Source organism: Ambystoma mexicanum, chromosome 2q (genome assembly GCF_040938575.1).
Source record: "Ambystoma mexicanum isolate Mex_15411 chromosome 2q, UKY_AmexF1_1, whole genome shotgun sequence".
Lineage (NCBI taxonomy): Eukaryota > Metazoa > Chordata > Amphibia > Caudata > Ambystomatidae > Ambystoma > Ambystoma mexicanum.
In genome coordinates, this window is record NC_090924.1 from 407,941,041 (window position 1) to 407,967,679 (window position 26,639).

At 48.4% G+C, this 26,639-nt stretch overlaps 1 protein-coding gene across 1 annotated transcript in view; it reads left to right on the forward strand.

The window, feature by feature from the left end:
- The first annotated feature begins 20,260 nt into the window (after positions 1 to 20,260).
- Positions 20,261 to 26,639, forward strand: part of LOC138569453 (metalloproteinase inhibitor 1-like) — a 385,026-nt gene continuing 378,647 nt past the window's right edge. The window contains exon 1 of the mRNA XM_069647433.1: positions 20,261 to 20,369. The gene's annotated coding sequence lies outside the window, so the exon portion shown is untranslated. The remainder of the gene's footprint in view (positions 20,370 to 26,639) is intronic.

The following is a 26,639-nucleotide window of genomic DNA, read 5'->3' on the forward strand; positions in this document are numbered from 1 at the left end:
ATGTCTTCACAATGCGGTCCACCTTGGAACTGGAGTCCATGTTGTAAGCAGTGCACCTACACTCTTGCGTGGCGCTAACACTGTATACTTGGAAGTGTTCGGAGGGCTGTCATCATCAGGTGGTGAGGCTAGCTAATTTGTAAGTCTGTAATGTCATGTTTAAGGTAGGTAGGAGGTTGTGTAGGTGATTGGTGTTCTTGGTAAGTATTTGGTAATGTCGGTTGTAGGTCCTGCATTACTGTCAGCATTTCATGTGTGGACATGTTTCCATTAGGGACACTGTAGCTGCTGATACTTGGGGCATGTTGTGGGGATTCATTTCTTTCCTCTCACATTGCATGACATGCCATGGTGTGTTGTGTGGCCGTGCCGGGGAGGGGGTGGGTGACATGGCACTGTTTTCATGTGGTATTTTGCAAGTGGGTATTCATTTCTGCAGCATGGAAGTATCTTTTCATGACACTGCATTGGTGGTGTTTGTGTATGTAGGGATGCACACATTGTGACACTTCCACATGAACAATCTCAGGCTGCTATGGTTCTGACAGTTGACAGTCCCTTTGTTCGTCTTAATTGTCAGTTCGAGTCAACATTGCTTATCAGATGGTATGTGCCAGGCCTGTGTGCACTCCACTGGGGTGTGATTTCTATGTGAAGTAATTAGCCACCAGCTGCATACGGGCTGCCTCACCCCGTGCCCTCTCCCCTCCCATGCGCAGCGGCTGTGCATGTGGTTGGGGATGTGGGGGCACCACCATGTCCACAGCCAGGCCACGGCGTGTTGCAATATTGTGCAGGACACATGCTGCCACTATGATCCTGCACACTCCTGGGGGCGCATATAACAGCTGCCCGCCAGAACGGTCAAGGGAGCAAAAGCGTGACTTGAGCACTCGGAATGTGCGCTCCACTATGCCCCGGGTTGCAATATGGGCTGTGTTCTATCTTACCTCTGGAGGCGTGATGGGGTTCCGAATTGGCGTCATCATGTGGGTGCTCAGAGGGTAGCCACTGTCCCCTGGTGAGGAGGTGATGGGTATCATTAGTGGGGTAGTGACATAACTCTGCATCTGACATGCATGCATGTGCAGTGGCATTCATACTCACCAAGCAGCCATGTATCGCCCTGCCGCCCAGCTACTAGGTCCCGGCTTAGGGTAGACATTCGGTAAATGAAGCTGTCGTGGGTGGATCCTGGATAGTTGGCATATACTGAGGTGATGATTCCCTTGACATCACATACTACCTGGAAGTTGATGGAATTCCAGTGCTTGCGGTTCCTATAGATGTGCTCAGATGCCCTGGGGGGACATAGTGCCAAATGGGTGCAGTCAATGGCACCTAGCACTTTTGGGAATTGTGCCACACCGTAGAAATCGAGGGTGGCAGCCTGCCTTTCTGCAGGTGTCCTGGGCAGGTATATGTGCCTACGGACTGATGGGCGTGCAGTGATGATGTTCAAGACCTGGTGTAGGCAGCGTGACTGCGTGGCCTGTGACACCCTACCCACTATGGCACTTGTCCGCTGAAATGATCCTGTGGCCAAGAAGTGCAGTACATTGAGGACCTTCTCCAGGGGGCTGAGTGCTTGGTAGCACAGGGTGGGTGATGTGAGGTCATCCTCCCACTCACTGACCAGGTCCAGTATTATGTGTGGGGGAAACCTGTACCTCTCACACACCTGGTCATCAGGCATCCCAAAAAGGCTGGTTCTGGGAGTGAAAATTCGGGCCCTCACTATCCTCCTCCTCCTCCTTTGGTAACCCACGGCCACTGCTGCTAGGAAAGGTATATTCATCCTAGCGTATGAGCTTGTTTGTTGTTTGCCCGTACTTTTATGCTGCGCGGGTCGACGTACGCCTGCTTCATGCTGGCGTACGTGTCTCAGGATTGGACCATTAATTTTTCGGCACGTCGTAGGCGAACGTGTGAATCTTCCCGCCCACCCCAGGAATACACGTAGCACGCTCTCACAGGCACAGTCGCTGGTAAATATTCCCGCCCACCCCTGGAATACATGTACCCCACTCTCACAGGCCCAATCGCGGGTGGAAGTTCATGCGCACCCCGAAGTACACGTACCCAGGCCAATCGCGTGTGGGACTTCCCGCGTACCCCGAAGTACACGTACCCAGGCTAATCGCGTGTGGAAGTTCAAGCGCACCACGAAGTACACGTACCCAGGCCAATCGCGTGTGGGACTTCCCGCGCACCCCGAAGTACACGTACCCAGGCTAATCACACGTGGAACTTCCTGCGCACCCCGAGGTACACGTACCCAGGCCAATCGCGTGTGGGACTTCCCGCGCACCCTGAAGTACACGTACCCAGGCTAATTGCGTGTGGAACTTCCCGCGCACCCCGAGGTACACGTACCCAGGCCAATCGCGTGTGGAACTTCCCGCGCACCCCGAAGTACACGTACCCAGGCAAATCGCACGGCTGGGGGGTGGGGGTGCAGGGGGACATGAGTGGGGGCCTGGTGGAGGCTGCCCCTGCGCTGCTGGGGGTTGGGGGTGCATGGGGACATGAGTGGGGGCCTGGTGGAGGCTGCCCCTGCACTGCTGGGGGATGGGGGTGCATGGGGACATGAGTGGGGGCCTGGTGGAGGCTGCCCCTGCACTGCTGGGGGGTGGGGGTGGTGGTAGACATGGGTGGTGGCCTGGTGGAGGCTGCCCCTGCACTGCTGGGGGGTGGGGGTGCATGGGGACATGAGTGGGGGCCTGGTGGAGGCTGCCCCTGCACTGCTGGGGGGTGGGGGTAATAGGGGACATGAGTGGGGGCCTGGTGGAGGCTGCCCCTGGTGGCTGGGGGGTGGGGGTGGTGGGAGACATGAGTGGGGGCCTGGTGGAGGCTGCCCCTGCACTGCTGGGGAGTGGGGGTGGTGGGAGACATGAGTGGGGGCCTGGTGGAGGCTGCCCCTGGTGGCTGGGGGGTGGGGGTGATGGGAGACATGAGTGGGGGCCTGGTGGAGGCTGCCCCTGCACTGCTGGGGGGTGGGAGTGGTGGGAGACATGAGTGGGGGCCTGGTGGAGGCTGCCCCTGGTGGCTGGGGGGGTGGGGGTGATGGGAGACATGAGTGGGGGCCTGGTGGGGGCCTCCCCTGCACTGCTGGGGGGTGGGGGTGGTGGGAGACATGAGTGGGGGCCTGGTGGAGGCTGCCCCTGGTGGCTGGGGGGTGTGGGTGGTGGGAGACATGAGTTGGACATGAGTGGGGGCCTGGTGGAGGCTGCCCCTGCACTGCTGGGGGTGGGGCTGGTGGAAGACATGAGTGGGGGCCTGGTGGAGGCTGCCCCTGGTGGCTGGGGGGTGGGGGTGGTGGGAGACATGAGTTGGACATGTGTGGGGACCTGGTGGAGGCTGCCCCTGCACTGCTGGGGGGTGGTGGTAGACATGAGTGGGGGCCTGGTGGAGGCTGCCCCTGGTGGCTGGGGGGTGGGGGTGGTGGTAGACATGGGTGGGGGCCTGGTGGAGGCTGCCTCTGCACTGCTGGGGGGTGGGGGTAATAGGGGACATGAGTGGGGGCCTGGTGGAGGCTGCCCCTGGTGGCTGGGGGGTGGGGGTGATGGGAGACATGAGTGGGGGCCTGGTGGAGGCTGCCCCTGCACTGCTGGGGGGTGGGGGTGGTGGGAGACATGAGTGGGGGCCTGGTGGAGGCTGCCCCTGGTGGCTGGAGGTGATGGGAGACATGAGTGGGGGCCTGGTGGAGGCTGCCCCTGCACTGCTGGGGGGTGGGGGTGGTGGTAGACATGGGTGGGGGCCTGGTGGAGGCTGCCCCTGCACTGCTGGGGGGTGGGGGTGCATGGGGACATGAGTGGGGGCCTGGTGGAGGCTGCCCCTGCACTGCTGTGGGGTGGGGGTAATAGGGGACATGAGTGGGGGCCTGGTGGAGGCTGCCCCTGGTGGCTGGGGGGAGGGGGTGGTGGGAGACATGAGTGGGGGCCTGGTGGAGGCTGCCCCTGCACTGCTGGGGGGTGGGGTGGTGGGAGACATGAGCGGGTGCCTGGTGGAGGCTGCCCCTGGTGGCTGGGGGGTGGGGGTGATGGGAGACATGAGTGGGGGCCTGGTGGAGGCTGCCCCTGCACTGCTGGGGGGTGGGGGTGGTGGTAGACATGAGTGGGGGCCTGGTGGAGGCTGCCCCTATTGGCTGGGGGTGGTGGGAGACATGAGTGGGGGCCTGGTGGAGGCTGCCCCTGCACTGCTGGGGTTGGGGTGGTGGTAGACATGGGTGGGGGCCTGGTGGAGGCTGCCTCTGCACTGCTGGGGGGTGGGGGTAATAGGGGACATGAGTGGGGGCCTGGTGGAGGCTGCCCCTGGTGGCTGGGGGGTGGGGGTGATGGGAGACATGAGTGGGGGCCTGGTGGAGGCTGCCCCTGCACTGCTGGGGGGTGGGGGTGGTGGGAGACATGAGTGGGGGCCTGGTGGAGGCTGCCCCTGGTGGCTGGAGGTGATGGGAGACATGAGTGGGGGCCTGGTGGAGGCTGCCCCTGCACTGCTGGGGGGTGGGGGTGGTGGTAGACATGGGTGGGGGCCTGGTGGAGGCTGCCCCTGCACTGCTGGGGGGTGGGGGTGCATGGGGACATGAGTGGGGGCCTGGTGGAGGCTGCCCCTGCACTGCTGTGGGGTGGGGGTAATAGGGGACATGAGCGGGGGCCTGGTGGAGGCTGCCCCTGGTGGCTGGGGGGTGGGGGTGATGGGAGACATGAGTGGGCGCCTGGTGGAGGCTGCCCCTGCACTGCTGGGGGGTGGGGGTGGTGGTAGACATGAGTGGGGGCCTGGTGGAGGCTGCCCCTGGTGGCTGGGGGTGGTGGGAGACATGAGTGGGGGCCTGGTGGAGGCTGCCCCTGCACTGCTGGGGTTGGGGTGGTGGGAGACATGAGCGGGGGCCTGGTGGAGGCTGCCCCTGGTGGCTGGGGGGTGGGGGTGATGGGAGACATGAGTGGGGGCCTGGTGGAGGCTGCCCCTGCACTGCTGGGGGGTGGGGGTGGTGGTAGACATGAGTGGGGGCCTGGTGGAGGCTGCCCCTGGTGGCTGGGGGGTGGGGGTGATGGGAGACATGAGTGTGGGCCTGGTGGAGGCTGCCCCTGCACGGCTCGGAGTGGGGGTGGTGGTAGACATGGGTGGGGGCCTGGTGGAGGCTGCCCCTGCACTGCTGGGGGGTGGGGGTGCATGGTGACATGAGTGGGGCCTGGTGGAGGCTGCCCCTGCACTGCTGGGGGGTGGGGGTACTAGGGGACATGAGTGGGGGCCTGGTGGAGGCTGCCCCTGGTGCCTGGGGGGTGGGGGTGGTGGTAGACATGGGTGGGGGCCTGGTGGAGGCTGCCCCTGCACTGCTGGGGGGTGGGGGTGGTGGGAGACATCAATGGGGGCCTGGTGGAGGCTGCCCCTGGTGGCTGGGGGGTGGGGGTGATGGGAGACATGAGTGGGGGCCTGGTGGAGGCTGCCCCTGCACTGCTGGGGGGTGGGGGTGGTGGGAGACATGAGTGGGGGCCTGGTGGAGGCTGCCCCTGGTGGCTGGGGGGTGGGGGTGGTGGGAGACATGTGTTGGTGATCAGTAGTGCAAGGTGACATGTGGGTTGGCTGGTGGGCATGGCCATGGTGGATGGGTTGCCTGTGGGACATGAGCAGGGGTGCAGGGTAGTACCCTGTGGTGTGGGCTGCCTGCAGGGGCGGTGGAGGGTGTAGAGGGAACACCTGGGGGGACCCACATGGCCAAATCATGTGTAGCATTCCCCGGCACCACCGAAATACACATACCCTGCAGAAATCGCGTGTGAATCTTCCGCGCACCTCGGAATACACGTACCCAGGCCAATCGCGTGTGGAACTTCCTGCGCACCCCGTAGTACACGTACCCAGGCCAATCGCGTGTGGAACTTCCCACGCACACCCACCTACCCAGGCCAATCGCGTGCCGAACTTCCCGCGCACCCCGTAGTACACGTACCCAGGCTAATCGCGTGTGGAACTTCCCGCGCACCCCGAAGTACACGTACCCAGGCTAATCGCTTGTGGAACTTCTCGCGCACCCAGGAACACGCGCACACGCTATTTTTCACACAGCGGGTGTCCGTGTTTGTCGGTGCCCCTTTGCACCTCATTTTTCCTAGAGGGCCACTGTATGGGCCATTCATCATGGCTGTATATGTGTGCTTTTTGTTAGCGCACATTTTGGCGCACATTTTTTTCAGTCGCAGGGGCGCTACCGCCTGCTTTCTTGTGGCGTACTTGTTTGGCCCTGTGCGCGTCTTTGACCGTGCGCTGGTTTGCCCTATTCGATTCCATGAATACGGGTTGTAGGCGAGCGTGTGGGCGTTCCGCGCACTTGCCTCCTGTACTTCCCCCGTGACGCCCATATTTTCACGCGTTGTTCCCCATTCCAATTGTTACGCCCCGTGTTCCGCCTACTTTTGTGATGTGCGCCGCGCTATGTGCGATTTTGCAGTAGCCCTGGTGCACGCTGTTGGATTACCTGTGCGCTGGCGTGCGCGGCACACATTTTTAGCGCACATTCAATGTTTTTCTCGCGCACGGACTTCCATGAATCGCTGTGCGCTGGTTTTCCTGCGATTTTCGCACTTGCACTGCGATTCGCACGTTTTGGCACCTCTGCGCGGGAATTTTTCGGCGCACATTAATTCCATGAATCGACCCCTGAATGTTGTCGCATTGATAAGTTAACCATTTGTTTTAATGTTAATTCTCGTTATTTACGTGTATAAGTGCCGGAAGTCCGAATTCCTGTAAATACTGCTGCTTCCCCCACACGTAGAGTCGCATGTGACTTTGCGTGGCATCTGTAGGGCAAATAACACAAACAAGGCCCTTAACAAGGGGGTGGAGGGGGCTTGCTTAGAGCGAAAACAGTGAGGCACCGTGGGGTGCAGGGCCCTAGCGTAGGGCAGAATGCATGTCTTGAGATGGAACTTAACTTGTCTCATCTCTGTTTGGGTCAATTCAAAGAGAATGGCTCTAACAAGAGAGCTCAAACAACAATTGACTTTCCCGTCACCATCAGTGCTGGTCATTGGGCCGGCTCTCGGCGGATCCGAGATCCAGCATCAGATATGGAGCCGGATCTCGGGTTCCGGCCAGAGTCAGACGACCAAGACCATGAACTGCGCTGGAATAATTTTTAAAAAAAAATGCACGCGACAGCAGCATTGCCTTTTACCTTGGCTTTTTGCCTTTAACTGTTGCTTTGGCACTGTTGTGTAATGCACAATGCTCTCTACATGCACAACGGATTCCTTTCAGTTATACATATAGTGAGCATTGTGCATTACACACCAGTGCCAAAGCCGCGGTAAAAGGCAATGCTGCCGTCGCGGGTGATTTTTTTTTTAAAACGTGTTCTAGCATTGCTGGTTGTCCACTATTAGCCCTGCCCCCTCTAGACCATGCCCCATCGGGCACCGCCCCCCAAAAATCCTCCCCTACCCCGGCCCTTGTGTTGTGGGATCCCCCACCACATTTTTTCCATTTCCACCACTGGTCACCATAAAACAAATGACCCCTGATCCTCCTTGGAAGCACACCAGCTTGAGGGGTTTGACATGGCTCTAAACTCACACGCCTTTAAATTAATCTAAATTAATTAATCTGCCAAAGCCACTAACCCGCCCGTACACTTCAATGGGGTCTCACGCTCCAAAAAACAAATCATTTTCACTCACCCTGTTAATTCAAAAGGTTCCGAGGTATGGGGCTTTCAAATCTAAAGTTAATTTGTTGCCCTGTTTCCCCAGGTAAACTAGATTAGGGTCTTGTAACCGAAATACGATGTGCCAGCAGTATGGCTCAGTGGGTTTATGCACTAGCCTCCGTGATAGGATAGCTCAGGAGCAACGCCTTTGTCTTGGAGGCAGACAACACATAGCATCACAGGTATGAGTCCTGGGCTCGCGCTTAGAAATTATCCGTTATAAATGAACAATTCTAATTATAGTTGTGTACATTCTAGGTCACTGGAAGGATTGCCCAACAGCCAGGGATACCGCAGCCTATCGTCATTTTATCAGGGACCATAACGTGAGCAAGATATCGCCCCAGGTGGCAGGAGACCGTTTCCACCATAATCATATAAATAATTACTTGTAAAACGAATAACACGAAAGTCGAAAACCATCCTTTCTCACCTTTTGTAAAAAAAAGAATAATAAAAGGTTTGGTGACTGAAGTTGCACGGGCTCAGCCACCAATGGCTGAGCAAGTCACTCGTTGATTGGTAACTGACCTGGTCGCTCATACCTTAAGCATAGCTGCCAACTTTCACCGTTCTATTGGTCTCTTCCAGTTTCTCCTGGTTTTTGCTTCCAATTCCATGCTGGAACTTGTATTTCATTTTCCCAATTGTAAGGGTGTGCCTACACGTCCCAGCATGCAGTGCGGGGAAACCAGGACTGGCTTGAAGAGACACGCGTGGAATTGGGAAAGTTGGCAACTATGCTTAAGAAGGTTTCCCCTCCCTATCGGATGTTTGCATTTCTTTGCACGCTGGGGTCATTCCTTGCATGCTGCCCTTTTGCTTTGTGGTAATACATACTACGGGGCTGCCGTAATGCTGCTGAACTAACAAGGCCTCCGTATTTTGGAGGACCCACAGGCAGAGCCTCAATTAGAAAAGTGGGCACCAGGATGATGTTGAAGTGTACGTTTACATATTTGCGTATACTCACGTTTATGCCAGTAGAGTTTAGCATATCTTTGGGAAAGGCTTGTACAACGCTGTTCACTTGCAGTCCAGCCTATGATTACATAGCAATCCGTAGCATGTTTTCTATAATAGTAATACAAGTAGCTGTGATCAGACCAGCGCTTTGTTGATATTTAGTTGAACTCAGTAACACGTGTGCTAGAAAGACTATGAGGGAAACCGGCTCGCAAAGTATGTTCTGGCACAGCTACATTAATGGCCACTTTTCATTAAAAAAACCAGCCATTCTCCTTTGCCTTTGCATAGATACTATGCGCGACTGTTCAATTAGTTTGTAATGGGGGCAGCTACCAGCGGTGTTGCTAGATCTGGAAAAGATCCTGGGCTACACTAATGTTGGGACTCAAAACTAACTAGCCTTTTGGTTGTAGCCCCTGAGCTTCTACCTGGGGCTACAACCAAAAGACCTGTGGCTATAACCAGGGGTGGACTGGCATATAGGCCTCTTTTGTGTGGTATTTCCAAATTTTACAATAGGAAAAGGGTTGGTCTTGCTGAAAATGTGTAATATGGGGCCACTTTGAACATTATTTCCAGGGCTTCTTTTGGTTCCCAGTCCACCCTTGGGTCCACAACAGGGTTGAGGTCATGCCCCGGGACACCAGGAACATGCCATAGGACTGGTGTTGTTCTTAGCCATGGCAACACGTACCATGCACAGTATACCAGCAGTTATTTAGACTCCTGTTGATAGCTGCTCATTGGATCCCAATGCTCCATTCAGTTCCCAACTCATTGGTTCCTGTTCAGTCCAGCCCTTCTGAGCTCTGCCTTCCCTTCCACTTGCCTGTTGCCTGCTCCCTTTTGTGTGTCAATCTCTTTGACCTCTGTTTCTCCTACCTTTATTTTGTCTGCTTGTCTCCTTTCTGACTGTTGTCGCTGTGCCCTGCCTTCCTCTATAACTGCTGCCTGTTGGTCCAGGTGCCTTCTAACAGATCCTGTCTTCACTGCAATTGATGAGAAGGTCACTTTACGTCATCTTGGACATTCCATCATCTGCTCACCTGCCAGTGTTTCCTGCACTGTCCTGATGCTACGTTAATCAGGGAAAGCCAAATCATGGCATTGGGTGGGCTTCCAAGGAGATCCTGGGTTTCCAACCTCTCAGTGATCTCTATATGGGAGTTCTCTCAGTGTCATTTTGACTGCAGCTGAATCTGAAGGATCACAATGACCCCTCACCAGAACAAAGAGTAAATGGAACCTGGTCCTTCACAGCATGGCACTCAGGGGGACAGACAGTGGAGGTCTTGTGGGTGTGGATGCTGTCACGGTGTGGGGTGTGTTTCTTTGCGTTGGCCTGATGTATTTGTATTTGCTTACTACTTATATCGCGAGCCGAACCCAGGGTTAACTGGGTGCTTCAAAGCATAGGTTACATTTGTAAACAGGTAAACAGGTTATACAGATAAAAACAACAAGTGAGACCCTGGGTACAACTGGGTCAGGATATGAGATGCACAAATGATGTGAGCAGGTCCAGTTGCATATGTGCAGGGGAGACATGGCGATGGGAGGCTGGCAAGTCATTGCTTGTAATTGTTGCATGGCACTCAGGGGTGAACAGGGTGCAGTGTCATTGGGTGCATGGTTGTTTTACCTGCTCTGACCGTGTGTTATTTTTCTGTACTGAGGCTTCTGCAAGGGGAGATGGTTGCTGCTGTTCAAGGGAACAGTGCTGTAGGATGCCTGCATGCAACACCTTAGCAGTGTACGCTGGTTTGGAGTCCTAAGTGGGGGAGCATGGATTCATCCTTGAAGCTGAAGCATACTCACATGGGGATAGATGTGAGGTGAGATGTGCATCTTTCTTGAAGTAAGCTTGCAATTTTCTCAGTCTGTATGACTAATTAGATGTAGATGTGTATTGTAAGCATATTTGTTGTCAGGGAATGGGGTGAGCACTCCACCTGTATATTGTTGTGAGACACGCATAGGGTAGCCAGAGCAGTCCTCACAAGTGTTAGTTACTGCTTATATTTTATACTGTGCCTTCCTACTTGTGTCCTCTTGTGTGTTGTTGGGGTCTGTGTGCACACTAGTTGGTGGGGTGCATGTGAAAGTGGTAGCGGATTTTGATGACTATGTTTTGTGCTTTGGTGCAAGCAACATGTATACTGTTGTTATACTGTTGTTGCCTCTTGCTATGACTGTATCAGTGGTCGGTGCAGTTGATTTGATGACTATGGACACACACACAGTTTGCCTCTCCCAGACACACATTTTCAGGGTGAATGGCACCAGGGATGTGGCTTCACTGTGTTTGCTCCACAGGGGCTGGTATTCATGTGAAGTAGGTTTGCACAAGCTGATTGTGTTCAGCCTCTCCCTGTGCCCTTTGGCTGACTAAGGGCATGCGTGCTACCTGTGACTGAGGGTGCTGTCCCTCCTCTATCTCTACTGGTATGCCGCACCATGTGGCAACGTTGTGCTGGACACAAGCTGCCACAATGATTTTGCAATCTACTGGTGGGGCTTAAAGCAATACACTGCCAAAGTGGTTGAGGCAGCGGAAAAGTGACTTGAGCACCCGAATGTGTGCTCCCCTTTGACCCTAGTGGCTATGTGTTCTGCATTGTACCCTACCTCAGCTGGTGTGGCAGGATTCCTCAATGGCGTGAGCAGGTATGTTGAGAGTGGGTAGGCACTGTCCTCTGCAAATGTGTAAATGGTTGTTGTTGGCATTGACTGTCATGGTCTGTTATTCAATGTGTCATGTGACTGCATGCATGTGGTGACAGTTGATACTCGCCAATGAGCCAGGTGTTGCCAAAGGTTCCCTATGCCACAGCCCAGTACAGTAGTGGCTGGCGGTAAATTAAGCTGTCATGTATGCTTCCAGGGAAATCGCCATTGAGATGCATCATGACTCTGTTTGTGTCACAGATGACCTGCACATTGATTGGATGCCAATGCTTCTGGTTGCAGCAAATGTGCTCTGGCAAATGGGGGGGAGGGGCTATAGCACAACATGGATGCAATCAAAGGCTCAGAGTCCATGTGGAAAGTGTGCTAGGGCACAAAGCACATGGCACACTCTCTGCCTTGCCTGTAGTGTGCCTGGCATGTATATGTGCCTATGCATACACAGACCTGATGTGATGCAGCTCAATACCTGGTGTAGAAACCAGGATTGCATGGCCTGCGATATGCCCCCAACAATGGCAGTAGTGTGCTGAAAAGAGCCTGTGGCTGGGAAATGTAGCTCTGCCATCACCTTCTCCAGGGGTATGAGAGCATGGGAGCAGATTGTGGTTGGTGCCAGGTCTTCCTCCCACTCCCTGGCCAGGTCTAGGATGACATGGGATGGTAACCTGTACCTTGCCTACACCTGGTCATCTGGTGTTAGGCAGAATTATATGCAGTACACTTTGGGAACACCACACACAATTAAAACTACAAGTGACAGTACAAATTCACCTTTGGTACAAGTCTGTACTACACAGTAAAAGTGGTAGAGATGGCTGAGCAGCCAGACTTATCTCAAGAGCAAGTGAGCAGTATCAATAGTTACACAAAGGACAGCAATTACTATGATTCAAACAAACACTGACTCAAGATTTCTGAGTAAAAGAATATACATTTATTTACACATCAGTTGTATAACATTTCACTAAGGTAAAGCAGTTTAAAAATCACACTCTTAATACACCACACCACTCCCAATAGGCTCCAGACAAGTTAAGCTCACAAATGAAGTGGGAGCAAAATGGCACTCCAGAAATTTAAAGGGGAGGGAAAGACAAAGTTAGGCAGAAATTGAACAGCACAAACAGGTAAGTAGCAGGGAAATCTAGAAAGAGGAACTACAGTGATGGAATCAAATCAAAAACGCTTAGGGCCAAAGTCAATAGGACAAAAGTCTTTTGCTCAAGATCACACAGCTCAGGGTAGTTTGCGGTTAAGTCTTTACCAAGAGTTCCGGACAAAGCTGGTCAGCAGAAAAGTTAGTTAAAAGAGTAGAGAAGGACAAGCCCTCGGATTGGAGATAGATTGCACACACTTTCACCGCGGCTGAACGAAATGAACAACCGGATTTGCACAGTACCCTTAAATGGAGAAGAAGCTCTAGCTGAGGCAGACATTTCTGTTAGTTCCTGCAGGCTCACGGTTCCTGAAGAGACTGTCGGACTGACACGAAGTAGGAAGACTGGAGGGTCCTGCACTACCCAGGGAAGAAACCAGCAGCAGAGCAAAGCTGCGAATAAAAGGTGCGCTCCTTAAAACCCAAGCAGGGTCGGACCTTCCTGGCTATCCGGTCCACTGTAGCTCTGTACAGCGAATTTGACCAGAGGAGGGAGTCCTGACTTGCAGTTTGGGCAAACTGGTTGGTCCCACCAGCTCAGGGGAAGAAGATTCCTGGAGGATCTTCTCTGTCGTTGGAGTTCGAGGATTCGGACCTGCAGCAGGACTTCACCGGGTGGCTCAGTCGTGGAAGGGGTCCTCTTCCGTCAGCTCCTCGTCGGTTCTTTCGTTCCAGTGGCGACTCTGCCTTTCCAGACCCAGAAACCTGCTTTTTATGCAGTTTTCCCCCATTCACACAGCCTGGCTGTCACTCACACAGCAGGGTGGCTTTCCCGCCGGGTCAGTCACCACAGCCAATCAGTTTAGAGTGCGACATGGGTCTCCAAGGAGACCCTATGCAGGGAGTCCTAAACCCCTCCCTCACATCCTGTCCCCCCCAGACATACAGGTGCCTAAGGAGGGCTTCTCTGTAGAAGCCAGCGAAAAGACGGTGAACAAAGGAATCAAACCTGGTTTAGCGCGCAGAGTAAAACACGAGAAATACTTTTACAAAAAGAAATGGTGAATAAACCCAGCCGGAACCGTAATAAAACATCTATGGTCTAGTGGGTTTCAAGGCTACCAAGATAGCCTAAAACAATACCAGGGTTATTTAAGATAACCGCTGTAGGAAAAATAGGGTAATTACCACTGCCACCAGCCAAGTCTTGATGAAAAGGGAGCGAAATAATGCTCCAAAAGAAACAGACAAAAAGGGATACGTATTAAACCTTTCCAGTACTCCATGTAAAATGGTTTGTACCTGCTCTGTGGTTTTACAGAGGCTAATACAGTTAATAGCAACTTTATGTGTTCTGGGAGACAGTCAGTCCCAGCAAAATGGAGTCTGAGTTGTTAAGTCTAAAAGACAACCCTGTGTCACTGCACTAAAGGTGCTATATAACACACAGTAAAAAGATGATGCCTGTGGAGTAGGTGAGTCTCCACAGTCTATGAGCATAAAAATGTTAAACACACACAGTGGGAGAAAAGGCTCACACTCTTGCCAGGTGAAAAAATAAATCCTAGAAATCCAGCAAAGCTGCTGATGGACTCAGTAGGTAAGGGAAATTAGCTATTCTGAAGAATTCTCCCTAACATGTGGCATTCCAAAGAGTGTAGTATGCGGTATGAAAATCATGTCACTCGCCATACTCCTCCTCCTTCTTTGGACATGTACGATTGCTTCCAATAAAGCTGTATTAATCCTGGTTCAGCGATGTTTGAATGGTGTGCTTTGAGTGCTTTAAATACATTTCCTTTGCATGTTGGCTCCTTTGCGCGTTGTACTTTGCGTCTCCTATCATGTGGCGGTAAGAGCAGAAGGTTTGCATTTGACTTTTCCCAAAGTGATGTTGCACATTGGAATCCATGAATTCGGTTATGTTTGCGCTACACTGGGCGTGTGATATTTTGTGTGGCACGTCCCTCAACACACCATTATTTCTTGTTCTTCCTCATTTTTCAGCGAGAATGGGGAATATGCATGTTCCTCCCCCTATTTGTTTCTTTGTATAGGCCTGTGGGATGTACTGACCCACTAGGCTCTGCCCTGTGACATCACTGTGTGCTGGTGGCACCAGAACCAGTAAAATGGCCGCAAAAAGCCCTACGCTCGCTAAACCTCTGAAAATTGCCCAGTGAAACCTGTCACTGGGCTGCCCACAGAGTGAAAATGGGAACTACATGAAAGGCAGTGTTTTATTGCAAGGAAACCCAGAAGTGCTCTGAAATCCTTTTTTCCTTGGTTGCTGAAATTACAAAATAATGGTTCCAAACGTCAGAAAATATTCAACATCCTTGCTGGGTGTTACCCATCACTTCATTTAAAGAATTAACAGGAGCACACAATGTTAGGAAAAGCAGAATCTATCACCAGAATACCCACATTAAAAAGTGTGCTTGTCTGGGAAAATCAGTCAAAATATGAGCACAGTACCACCGGTATGACAGCTGTCATTTAATTGCATTGGAAGCTTAAACTTGTGCAGTTAAAACCAAATGGTTGGAATTAAGTGACTTGCTATCAAAAGCAATACAGGTTCAAACTATTTCATCTCTATGTTTTAAAAGTCTGGAATTAGAGTTCTGTTTGCCTTTTTTGAAAATGTAAGTTTATTTTCATCAAAGAAAAACTTAACAAAGTAGATTTTTAATGTCAGCCTGATGCCAGCCAAAACAACAAAGCAAGTTCCACAGCTTGCCCCAACAAAAGGCACCTCCCCCTGCTCTCTTGCCCAGGAACTCACATTCAGGTGTTAATGAAGAGGTGAGGGGATTTAGGCTGCTACTCCTGGGAGAGACAAAGGACCTCCTTGAGTGGAGGGACAAATGAGTTCCTTGATTGAAAAGATATGCAGATTAAAGTGTCAACAGAAGCCCCTGCCAGAGGAAAGTGGCAGGGATTGATCTTGAGCCACCAGAAACTTTGGGGGCAGGAACAGACAGTTTTGTTTATTCTTAAAGCACAGAAAAGTATATTTTTGAAAAGGACTGACAAAGGACTGTGCGAATTTGTAAAAATTGTAAAATTACAGTATTGTTAATGTGACATTTTTGGTCACGTTTTAAAAGTACTCAAAACTCTGTGCGATGTTCAGTGACATAACTGCAGAATTTGTGGTTTTGTAGCAATTGTGGTGATGTCAGAAACATGAAACGTCATATGATTGTGCCCAGATATCATGCGCACATATGTGTAAAATTGTGGACAAATCTGACATTGGGTACCATACCAAAAGCGCGAAAAATTGCCAAATCTAGACCCAAGCTCTCACAGCGACGGGGCTCGGATGAATACTTTCTCCACAAAATCTGTAATATAGATATGCTATTGCTATCAAGTTTGTAAAATTGTAAATATGCATTATAGGAAAAGTAGATTTCATGTGCAAAGACAAAGGGGAGGTTTTCCCCTGGATCATAAAACACATCGTCATGATGACACTCTGTTTTCTTCTCAAATCAAGGGAGAGGAAAGACCCTAGCCAATAGAATACCTAGGGGTGTGCCTAGTAGAATTCAGCATACCCACCCCTTAAGAAAATACATAAATAGAGACAGCTTAGGACCTAGCCACACACACACATTCACCCACCAACCAATTGCTGGTGGAGCACACTGCAAGAGAAATCTAGTTTCCAGACTCCAGACTCCAGAACTTTTAAGCAGAAAGGCCCACTTCCAAAGCTGAACCATTCTCATCATAGCCTTTAAAAATCCAGAAACCAAATTTTACCACAGACCTCTAAGGGGAACAAAAGAGCAGCCTGGCTGTGCTGTACTGCTTTCTTGCTAGGAATCCAAAGATCCAACCCAGTAGAGCCGTGCTGTGAACCAGAACCAGAACCCGTCAGATCCAGTCCAGTCCCACCGTGCGGTGTCCAGAGTGCCTTGCTGATTGCAGAACCAGAGCGCCTGTAGTCCAGTCTGGTGTGCTAGCAGAATTCCTGTCCAGAAAGTATTCCTGACCAGATCCCTGATGGGTCCATTCCAAACATTGGTAGTGAGTATCCATAGCATAGGATTGTCACTAGCATATGTATTGTCCATAAGTCATCCATATCCAACCCATTCTCTTATATCCAGAACTGTATTGCTAGAAATCCTTTTGTCTTGCCGGAACTCTTTCTCTTACCCTATAGTCCTTTGTAATAGTAGTGTTAAAACCGTCTTTGCGCTGATATATTTTCGGAAGAAAGGCGAGCATCTTGGCAGGCCAAACCAACCAGTGATATCCTGGGCTGGTGGCTGTGCTGTCGTGTACTTTGCATCTTCATAGTCTCCCTTATTGTAAAGAAACCTTGTGTGTTAATTTAAAAGTGCATTCTATCAATCTATCACGTGTTAAATAGCTGTTCATTGCATCCAACCTCAGAATTAAGTTTTCAACTTGCTAGTGACTCAATAATCATTTCTAGCGTTTGTCTGATACGATACAAAGCGGCTCCCACTAGTATTGAAACCATTTTAGTGAATTCAATCCATTTTCAGTGTTTTTCCCATTCATGCAAATCCAACTTTAAAACCATTTTTGACAAGTTTGCAATCATTCCTGTTTCTCTCTCTGTGTTTGCTGGGGGAAAATTGGGATTGATACTATTTTGTTGAATTCTGTATTCCTGAAACCTGTTTTCTCCCCTTCCATCTCTTTATATTGCGGGATCTGGTCATTTTTTTCGAATGCATTTTTTCTAAATGCAATTTTCTCAAAAATATTTCAATGACATTTTTTTTTCTCGAATGTATTCTTTTTTTATTTAATACTTTGTTTTGGGTTTGGTAAGTAAAAAAAAGGGTTTGGGGAAACCCCCCCATTAAAAAAAAAATAAAAATAAATAAAACATAGGACTTTTTTTCAATTAAATGTTTTCGAGATAATGTCATTCGAAAAAATGTCATTCGAAATACTATAAACCTTATATTGCGTATTAGGGGGATTCAGTAGTGTGCAGGGGAAAGAGTAATCACATTGCATTCTGATTGAACCCACACCACAGTATTATTCTATGCTGCATTATTTTTCCTATCATTACTCCGTGTGATTAAAGAGATTTATTGTGACATCACCCCACTGGTGATCATTGTATAACCAGTAAAGTAGTGTGATATATATATTGTGCAAATACATAAAATAAATATTTTTACTTTGCAAAACAGTCTGCTTCCTGGTTCAGTGAGACGGGGGTTGGGAGGATTCAAAGAGAGGGGCATGATATAAGGGTACATCATTCAGAAATAAAATAACTTATAGACATAAATAAATAATTAAGGGTTTCAGCTGTGCCTCACACGATAGGCATTGACTTAGGTGGAGTGCCAGGTTGAAATCACTTACAGGCCCATCCCACACTTTCTAAGGTGTATGGCGCAAATCGCTCAACTGCACGCAAAATCGTGACGGACCCGTGCAAAGAAGGGGAAAGTCATACAAAGTCTGATCCATTAATCGGCAAAAGGAGTTTTTTATGGTGAAAAGTGAGCCACGTCACTTATCAGCACGCAAAACATTCTTTGAATCAGGCCCTTTTTCTTTTAGTTGTCTGCAGATATTAGTGTGGTTCGAGAATATAATAAAGTGTCTCCCAATACATAACCATCAGCCGCTCCATGAAGAAGAGAGTGACTTTTATTGGTCCTTTGCATCTCAACTGAAACAGAGCTTTCAAGGGTGCGATTTTGGAATGCCTGACCTGCTAGGACATGCTTGACAATAAATTGTTTAGATTGTCCATGATGTGTGTGTGTGTGTGTGTAATGTATCCATACAATTCAATGAAACAATCTATGCATTATATAGAGGAGAAAATATTTGCTTACTGATCAGTGTTTATTGCAAGAAAACGTAATTGTTTACTGGGTTTCTGGTGGGGGAGGATTATTGCATTCATACTGACTTTGTTGAAACAACTTGTGATCAAGGTAGATCAACGGCAAAGGGAAAATGGTCTCCCCTCAAGGGGCCACAGGGACACAAATGCAGCTACACACCAGGATATGCCAGGGGCCAAAACGATGTAGACATCCGTTCGTCTGAACACGGGAGAGGGGCAGGGGGAAGAAGTCATCAGCAGTAAATAGCCCTGCAGAAAACCCACAACCCGGCACAGAATATAGGAGGGACACCACCCAAGTACACCACAATATGCAACACTGGCAGGGACGTGTACCACAGGTAGCCTAAGTGGAGGAGGTACGATGGAGCACCGCCACTAGCCAACCCACTAAACTCTCATCCCTCTGCTTACATCTCTCAAACTCTAAACAAAACCATACCTATTTTGCACAACAAAACACACGCACTTCACCACACCGCAACAATGAAACAAACCACACATAGCCCCACACAACAGCGCATGACTACTACCAACCGAAAAATCACTCCTGTGCTCAGCGAACGATGTAAACCGAACTGAAGCTGCCAACAGCACATAACAGCTCTCTTGCGCTTTCCCTGCTGAGTCCTACTAACCTAACCTTCTCTCTCTCTTTCCAGATCCTCCAGAGTGCCACAGGTCCACTCCGGTGGTGATAGAGCAAGGTATACATATCCTTTAACATAACATATGCATTTGGAAGAAAGTAGCAGTACCTAATCTAAACAAATGGCGTTTTTGGTAAGCAAATGAGACCCTTATTAATAATTGGGGTACCCATGATCGAAGGCAATCAGACACATTACCACAGCAGTACAGATGCAGAACAAACAGTTATGGAAGGCATCATTAAGTAGAAGCTTTGGGAATTCTCTTCACTGGCAAATCTACAACAGTACACCAATACATTTATCTTTTCAAATGTTGAAAATATTCATTTTTTGTTCTGTGAGGCTTTGAAGAAAAGAAAACACCTATATTCTACATTTAGAACCCACAAACTATTGTTGCCACTGCCTATCTGTGCTCTTTGCACAATTGCTGGGGATTACGCCAGCCCTCATTCCATGCTTGGTTGATGAGCTTTCTCGATATGTGCAGGTTATTTTCTAGACTACATCTACATCTGTGGACCGTGTATATTCATCCTTCAACCCTTCTTACTTTGTGTCCTATACGATTTTTGAAAATTGTTGTTCAAAATAAAATATCAGTTAACGAATTACTGCTAAAGCATGCCAAGTTCCCTTTACTTGTTGTGGCACCACGATGCTCAATATTTCAAAGTGGATTGCATTTTAACAACTACTGTAAATAAAAATATAAAAGAATCAAGAGCTAAAATGAACTTTTATTTGGCTTTCTTTTTGCTTATTCACTAGTTTTTTTAATTTCCACTTCTGCCATTCTTTTGTTTTCTTTATTCTTTTTGTGCCATTTAGCAATTGATTCCCTATGTTGTTTTATTCTTTTTAATTCGTTGCTTTCCACTCTTTCTTTGTTTCTTTTATTTTGTTTTTGTGTTTTTGCTTCCTTTTGGTGTTGTATTGGAAAATTAAGGTTTTCTTCCTTTTCCTTAACTGATGTTCTAACTTCTATTTACTCCCACCTGTCTTTCCTGCACTTTTCCATTCCTGCACTCATTCTTCTATTTCTTTCTTTGTTTGTTGTAGTTTTCTTGTCTCCCCGCCCCTTGCTTATGCATCTTTCTCTCCTTCTTTTCACAGTCTTCCTAATCTTCTCTCTCCAGCTTCTTTTTTTTTAATAGAAAAAATCCATTAGTAATTGTGTAACTACCACAGCTGCCAAATTGCCTCCAGGACTAGAACATGCTGTGCCTGACCACTTGCGCCTGACTGTATAAAAGCAGACTCAATAACTGCACTGTGTTGCTTATGTTGACAACTGGACGGGTCTGACAGCGGTTGCAGAATTGTCTGCTAGTTTAATGCCATAGATTTTTAGGTCACTTCCCTGAGCTTCAAGCTGAGCAGGTCTGTTAATTTAATTGTTTTGTTATATTTCTACGTATGTTATTTTCAAGAGGTTGTATTCAGGATGCACAGCTGTTAAGGAGACTGCCCATGGTCACATGATGACATTATAGGTGAAAATGAGGATGATGATGATGGAGATGACTGATGATGACGATCATAACAGCACTGTTAGTAATAATAATTATAATTAGTTGTGTGATTATGATGATTGTTCAGCATTAGTATTACTATTTACTGGCTTATTTTCATTACATTGCTCTTAAGCTTGTTATTTGTATTAGTATTGTTGATATCATTTGTTAGCATGCAACGCTTCACCCGACTGCCTTGATGCAGCGACACTGCAACTAAGCCCTGCTCCAGTCTCTGTGGGGTGTCCAGTATGAACTACAATGTGTCTTTCTGTGCCGGGAAGCACATGCCATCTAGGCCCTCATTATGAGATCGAAGTTAACAGTAAAAATAATACCATGTTATTACTGCCCCCTTATTATGGGACCAATGATATGCACATAATATATCCTTAAGTAAAATAAGTGGGAGTGAAAAAGTGGGCATCGTATTCCCTTTGCAATATAATGCAGGGACAGGTCAATAATGACTCCTCTTTTCATTATAGTATATACAGTATTACGGTGGCAGTATTATCACTAATGCGACAATCATTTTCACATTCAAAACAGAGATGGGATTGAATTTTTAAGAAATAGGAAAGAATACAACATGCAGATCTTCATAAATATGCAGTTATAGGGACTCCACATCCACTACTAATGTGCCAGTGGTCTTCTTACAGTGGGGGAGGGGATTTCACAGATTACTTCATGAGGTAACTGTTTTAAAGCGATGTTCAGGACTCTTCCGGTAAGTTTTCCATGAAAGTACGTTTATTAGTTATCATCCTAAGTTACATCTTAGTAAGTTTCAATGGAGCTGGACCCACTGGTGCCATCACACAAGTTACGTCCTTCCAATGGACGATCCTGGAATCCTCGGGTGGAACACTACATTCTAGCATTCCCGCACAGCACCCATGACATCACTCATCTACTTAGATAATGTACAGACTTCTGCATTAATCCAGCAAAAGATTCCTCCGAATGTAAAAGGAGGCATCCATAGAGTAGATGGATTGCATTGAGGAGGCATGAAAGCATGCTGTCTTTTGAGCATGAAATCATACTCAAACAACATTCACATTTTGAGTCATATGTTCGATCATGAGAAAAAGCTTGAACTGGCTTAGCACACACCCAGATTGCATTGCAGCCCCTCTAGCTTCCAGAGTTACTTGAAGTTAAATCATGTGCATTACTGATGCGAAATTAACCGAGGTGGCGGCCCGGCGCAAAGGTTAATATCGCCAGTAGTACCTGTGTAGTTCTCTACACGGGTGCTAATGGTGTTTTTTTTATTTAAAAAAATAGAATTGAACCTTTGTTGTGCGGGCCGGCGCCAGGCAGTGCTGCTGTCAATGAAGTCAATTTTCCATGTTGATGATTGTGATGTCATCAACATAGAAAACGGACTTGGCTGAGAGCAGCTCTTCCCAGTGCCGATGCGCGCAACAAAGGTAGGTATTTGTGTAAAAGAAAAGACCACATTAGCACCCGTATAGAAAAATAAACGAGTGCTAAGTGTGGTGTCACGTGCCCTGACGACAAGGTCACGTGACAAAGGAAGGGGAGGGGGAAAAATAAAGGTATCACCGGAACTGGCGGTTTGGCGCCAGTCCGGGTTTATGCAGCCCAACGAAGAGTCACGTATCATTGCCGCGCTGCGCCCTGCATGCCCCGCGAGCGAGGCGGCCTCCGCCGAAGGCCGCGATCACTCTCCTGCCGCCGCCCGCTCCATCGGCAGCGGCAGACATCACACTAAGTGGTGAAGGAGGAGCGGGCAGTGGAGTGGAAGAGGGCACTGGCTGTTTAGGTAGCTCTGAATGTGGGCTTGTACCATAGAGTACAGCCAGTTTTCAGAGTCTTATGATTGGCCAGCACCCCTCCCAGGGTGCTAATGAATGGTATGCCCCCTGAGTCTGCAAACATTTACATTGACGGGCGTTTCCCTTTCGGTCCATCATCAAAGGTCTAAAGTAGTGGGCGTGGAAGCTTCTGTGAGGATGAAAGAGAGAAAAGAGAAAGAGAGCGCGAGAGAGAGACCAAGAGATTCACAGAGTGGGGAGAACCATCCCGATAGGTGAGGAGGGTTTGTCTTTAGTCACTGTCAATCACAAATGTCAGTGATTGGGTCTTGGTAAGAGAGGGATGAATGAGCAGGGCAACATTTCCCCATCCATCAGCCAGGAGCATGCTCTGCTGGTTGATATTGTATGTGCAGAATGAGTCTTTCCATGTGGTTCACTCTTCTGCTTCTGATTCAGGGTACAGCGAGCAGGACTTTGGGTATATCGTACAGGGAACACGTTCCACAGAGAGAAAGCAGACAATGGATCAGTAGTCCGTCGTATATTCCCTATCACATTTCAAAACCGTAAGGACTGTCTGGAAGTGCCATCTATTCCTGTAGCATATTTAGATATCCCACCATGCCGAATGAGCTGCCTCGAGGCAAAAGAGAATCACGACCTACGGAGAAACCAGGAGCTACCGGCAACTCAGGAAAGCCACAGATCTGTTGAAGGAGGGCCTACATCTAACGTCTTTCTTGTCTTACTGTATCAGTGAGACTGTTTTAGATATTAGGTCCATTACTAGTTTTAAGGTGGGCTCCTGACCTTATTAATCAAACTGGGCTTCTAAGTGGACGCGGTGAATGCAATTTGATTTGAAGATATTGCAAGCATGATTTTGAAAGGATCAAATGGCAAGACATTGCTCTACATTTGAAAGAGTTAGTGAAGTGAGTAAATTCTTATGGAAATATGGTCTCGTTTGATTTTTCCTAAGAATGCTGTCAGCTCTTTGGGCATTCTGAAGTAGCCGATCAATATTTTGGAAAGTCCAAAACTGATTGCAATTGACTAGTCGAGACTACATTTAACCGACTAAACTATTCATGAAGCCGAGGGGAGGGGGATGGGATCAGGTGGATAATAAGTCAGAACTTTTGGATGTGGCATCATATGTGGCAAGTCTTGATGTGTCGTGAAGAGTATAGGGGACTCTGTGCGGTCCTTGAGGCCACAGGTGTGGATGTCGAATCGCCAGAACCACACGACGCCGATAACCCCAAGGCCGCTCTAAGGAAACAATGAATTAGCACAGGCAGGCACAGTAACAGATAACAGGAGTGTAGAGAAAATGGGGAGAAGGCTTACCTAAAGAAGGCTGAAAAAACTGGGGAATCTAGCGGAAGGGCTGCGTGGAGTGGAGGGTGATGTCCGGAGACCAATGGGGGCACGGATGTTGTGCATGACCATATGTTCCTGGTGGAAACATTCACTCAAGGCAGAAGGCACAAGAGTTTCTAGTTTTATTTGACATTTTCGCAAGAATGTGAACAATTGTGAAAAGAACTTTTGTATTGGAATAGGCAGGCTAAAAATGATGAATGCCGTTTTGTTGCCATACAGCTGTAATCATCTAGATTCCATGCATCCTTTCATTTTCACTGGGAAACTCTGGAGCTTTTCGTAAGAGTGGGATTCCTGTCTATAGGAAGAAAGGTTTGTGGGTGATCTGTGTAAGAATTAAAGCCTGTCACTGACTTTCTTATGATGCTGAAAAGTGGTTTCATATGAATTGTTAGAAAGGAAGCAGAGAAAGGGGAAACAGTGCAGTACTCTGCAGCATTATGTGGCGGGTCTGGTTTGGAAAGGCACAATGTGACTGGTGTTCTCTCCCTGCTTTTCAAAACTGCAGAAAGCCAAGTAAGTGTCTGCGTGGGACAACTGTTCTCACTCAGTATAGTCTGTGGATCAGCAAATTGCTATCCACAGTATTGAAAGAGTGAGAGTTGTTAGATGTCTTGGATTGACTATGTGGAGGATGTGTGTGAGGAGAGACATTTTCAGAGTGTTAATGTATTATATGGTATATTTGATTGTAATTCATTGCAATTCATGTTAATAGAAAAAACAAGTTTTAGGTGTTCATTAATAAAGTAGGACGACTATATATCCGAAGGCAACAGCTCCCTCTCAGCACTTACCCTAGTTTCTGACTGACTGGGTGCACTTGGATTCCCCCCTGCACTTGTCCCCCCCCATACCGTCTTTGCACTTGCACAATCTGAACGTACCATGCCTTGAAGATCGTCTATCTATCTTACCTGTCTCCCCTCCTTGCATGGTGATACCTCAGTGAACTTGGAAAAACTGCAGAATCGTTGTCAGACCCATTTGCTGTTATCTACACTGTTACATTTATTATATGCACTTTATCTGCCTGTGCAGTCCTGTATCGTTCAGAAATTCCAGGGCTCTGAAAGACTGTTGTTTTTTCCCCTTGTTCCCTTTCACCTTGAGCGCTTTGAAACACATGCTTTGTGTATAGGCGCTTTTCAAAATAAACATTACCATTACATTACCATTAGCCTCTAGCAGTGACAACAGGCGAAGTGGGCAGACTGTACTGCGCATTACTGCATTGGACAAAGATACATCTGGCCTTTTATTATATTGTATGATGTAACAGTGGTAGGGCAATACACGGGTAGTTGGCACACACGTTCTGCACTGCAAGAGATGGGTTCTTGAGAAACTAGTCCTGAGGAGAGTCCCAGTCTACCCCAGTCACAGACGTGAGAGGAGCTGCAGTGACTTCTGCTTCGTTGGTTCTACATTATTGCTGGTGCTGCTGTTGCTGTAACACTTGGCTCTCACTCGGTAGACTCCACCTTAAAAGGTGTATGCATGCATGGAGCGCCACGCGGAGTCCTGAGGAGAGTCCCAGTCTACCCCAGTCACAGACGTGAGAGGAGCTACAGTGACTTCTGCTTCGTTGGTTCTACATTATTGCTGCTGCTGCTGTTGCTTTAACACTTGGCTCTCACTCGGTAGACTCCACCTTAAAAGGTGTATGCGTGCGTGGAGTGCCTCGCGAAGTCCCGAGGAGAGTCCCAGTCTACCCCAGTCCACTTCAGGACACACTGCCAAGGGCCGTTCACTGCTGTTATGATGGCTCCACAGAAGCGGCAATACAAAGGCGCCAACATGAACTCGAGCTTCAAGGTACGTTGCATAATGTTTCTGTAAATGCCTGCCTCGAAATGAACTTGAATAAAAATGCCTTGGCTTCGACAGAGGCAAGTGAAAGTGAAAGTGAAATAGTGACCGCGTCTGCGGGAGCTTCTGTACCGCTTCGCATTTGTTAAACTTTATTCCATAGTGCCTTTTCCATTAGCTCGTACGCCACGGCTTCATTAAATGAGACTTTGAAATCGAATTTGAACAAGGTGGTAAGTAATTCCACTAAGATGCCAGTAATTAATCTGTTGCTTTTGAACTGCTCCCGTCGGATGACACGTATGGTGATATGGCGGCCCCTGAAAGAAATGAGGAATGTTCACCCCAACAAATAGGAAAAGTAGGGGCTCGTTATTAGAGGCACCAAACACCAATGTGATCGAAGTGAACAATTCCTCGTTTCAGTCACCATTCGATGTTACTGACACAGAACTTTTGCAAATACACATCTCCTCAGATGATGTTAGTAGAACAAGATTCATCCTTCTTCCTCCGATTAAATCGATTGGGACCAATATAGAACGGCTACAGCAACCCGATGAACATGACATCCTTCACAAAGAAAACATGCTTCCAGTATTTAAAGGCCATTTATTTTCATCATTATCTGAACGTGGGAGTGACATTCGTAGAAAAAAACAGTAACCCCGATACGGAATTTGTAAATCCCACTTTACCGGCTGCTACTGACATTACAGAGCTGCATACAAGTAATATGGGAAGCCGCTCAGGTCAAAATTACAACTTTGAGAATGTGACATATTGAAATGAATACAACATGCAATTAAATGAGTAAGGCATACATTGAGATGACTATAATATGTATCAAAATGAGCATAACATGTACTGAAATGAGTATGATATGTATTGAAATGAGTATGACATACACTGAAATTCAGTGAATAAGACATGCATTGAAATGAATGTGACACATGTTGAAGTGAATACGATATGCATGGAATGAATATGACACCCATTGAAATGAATATGACACACATTGAAGTAAATATGACACCCATTGAAATGAATATGACACGTTGAAATAAATATTACACCCATTAAAATTAATATGACACACGTTGAAGTGAATATGACATGCAATGGAATGAATATGACACCCA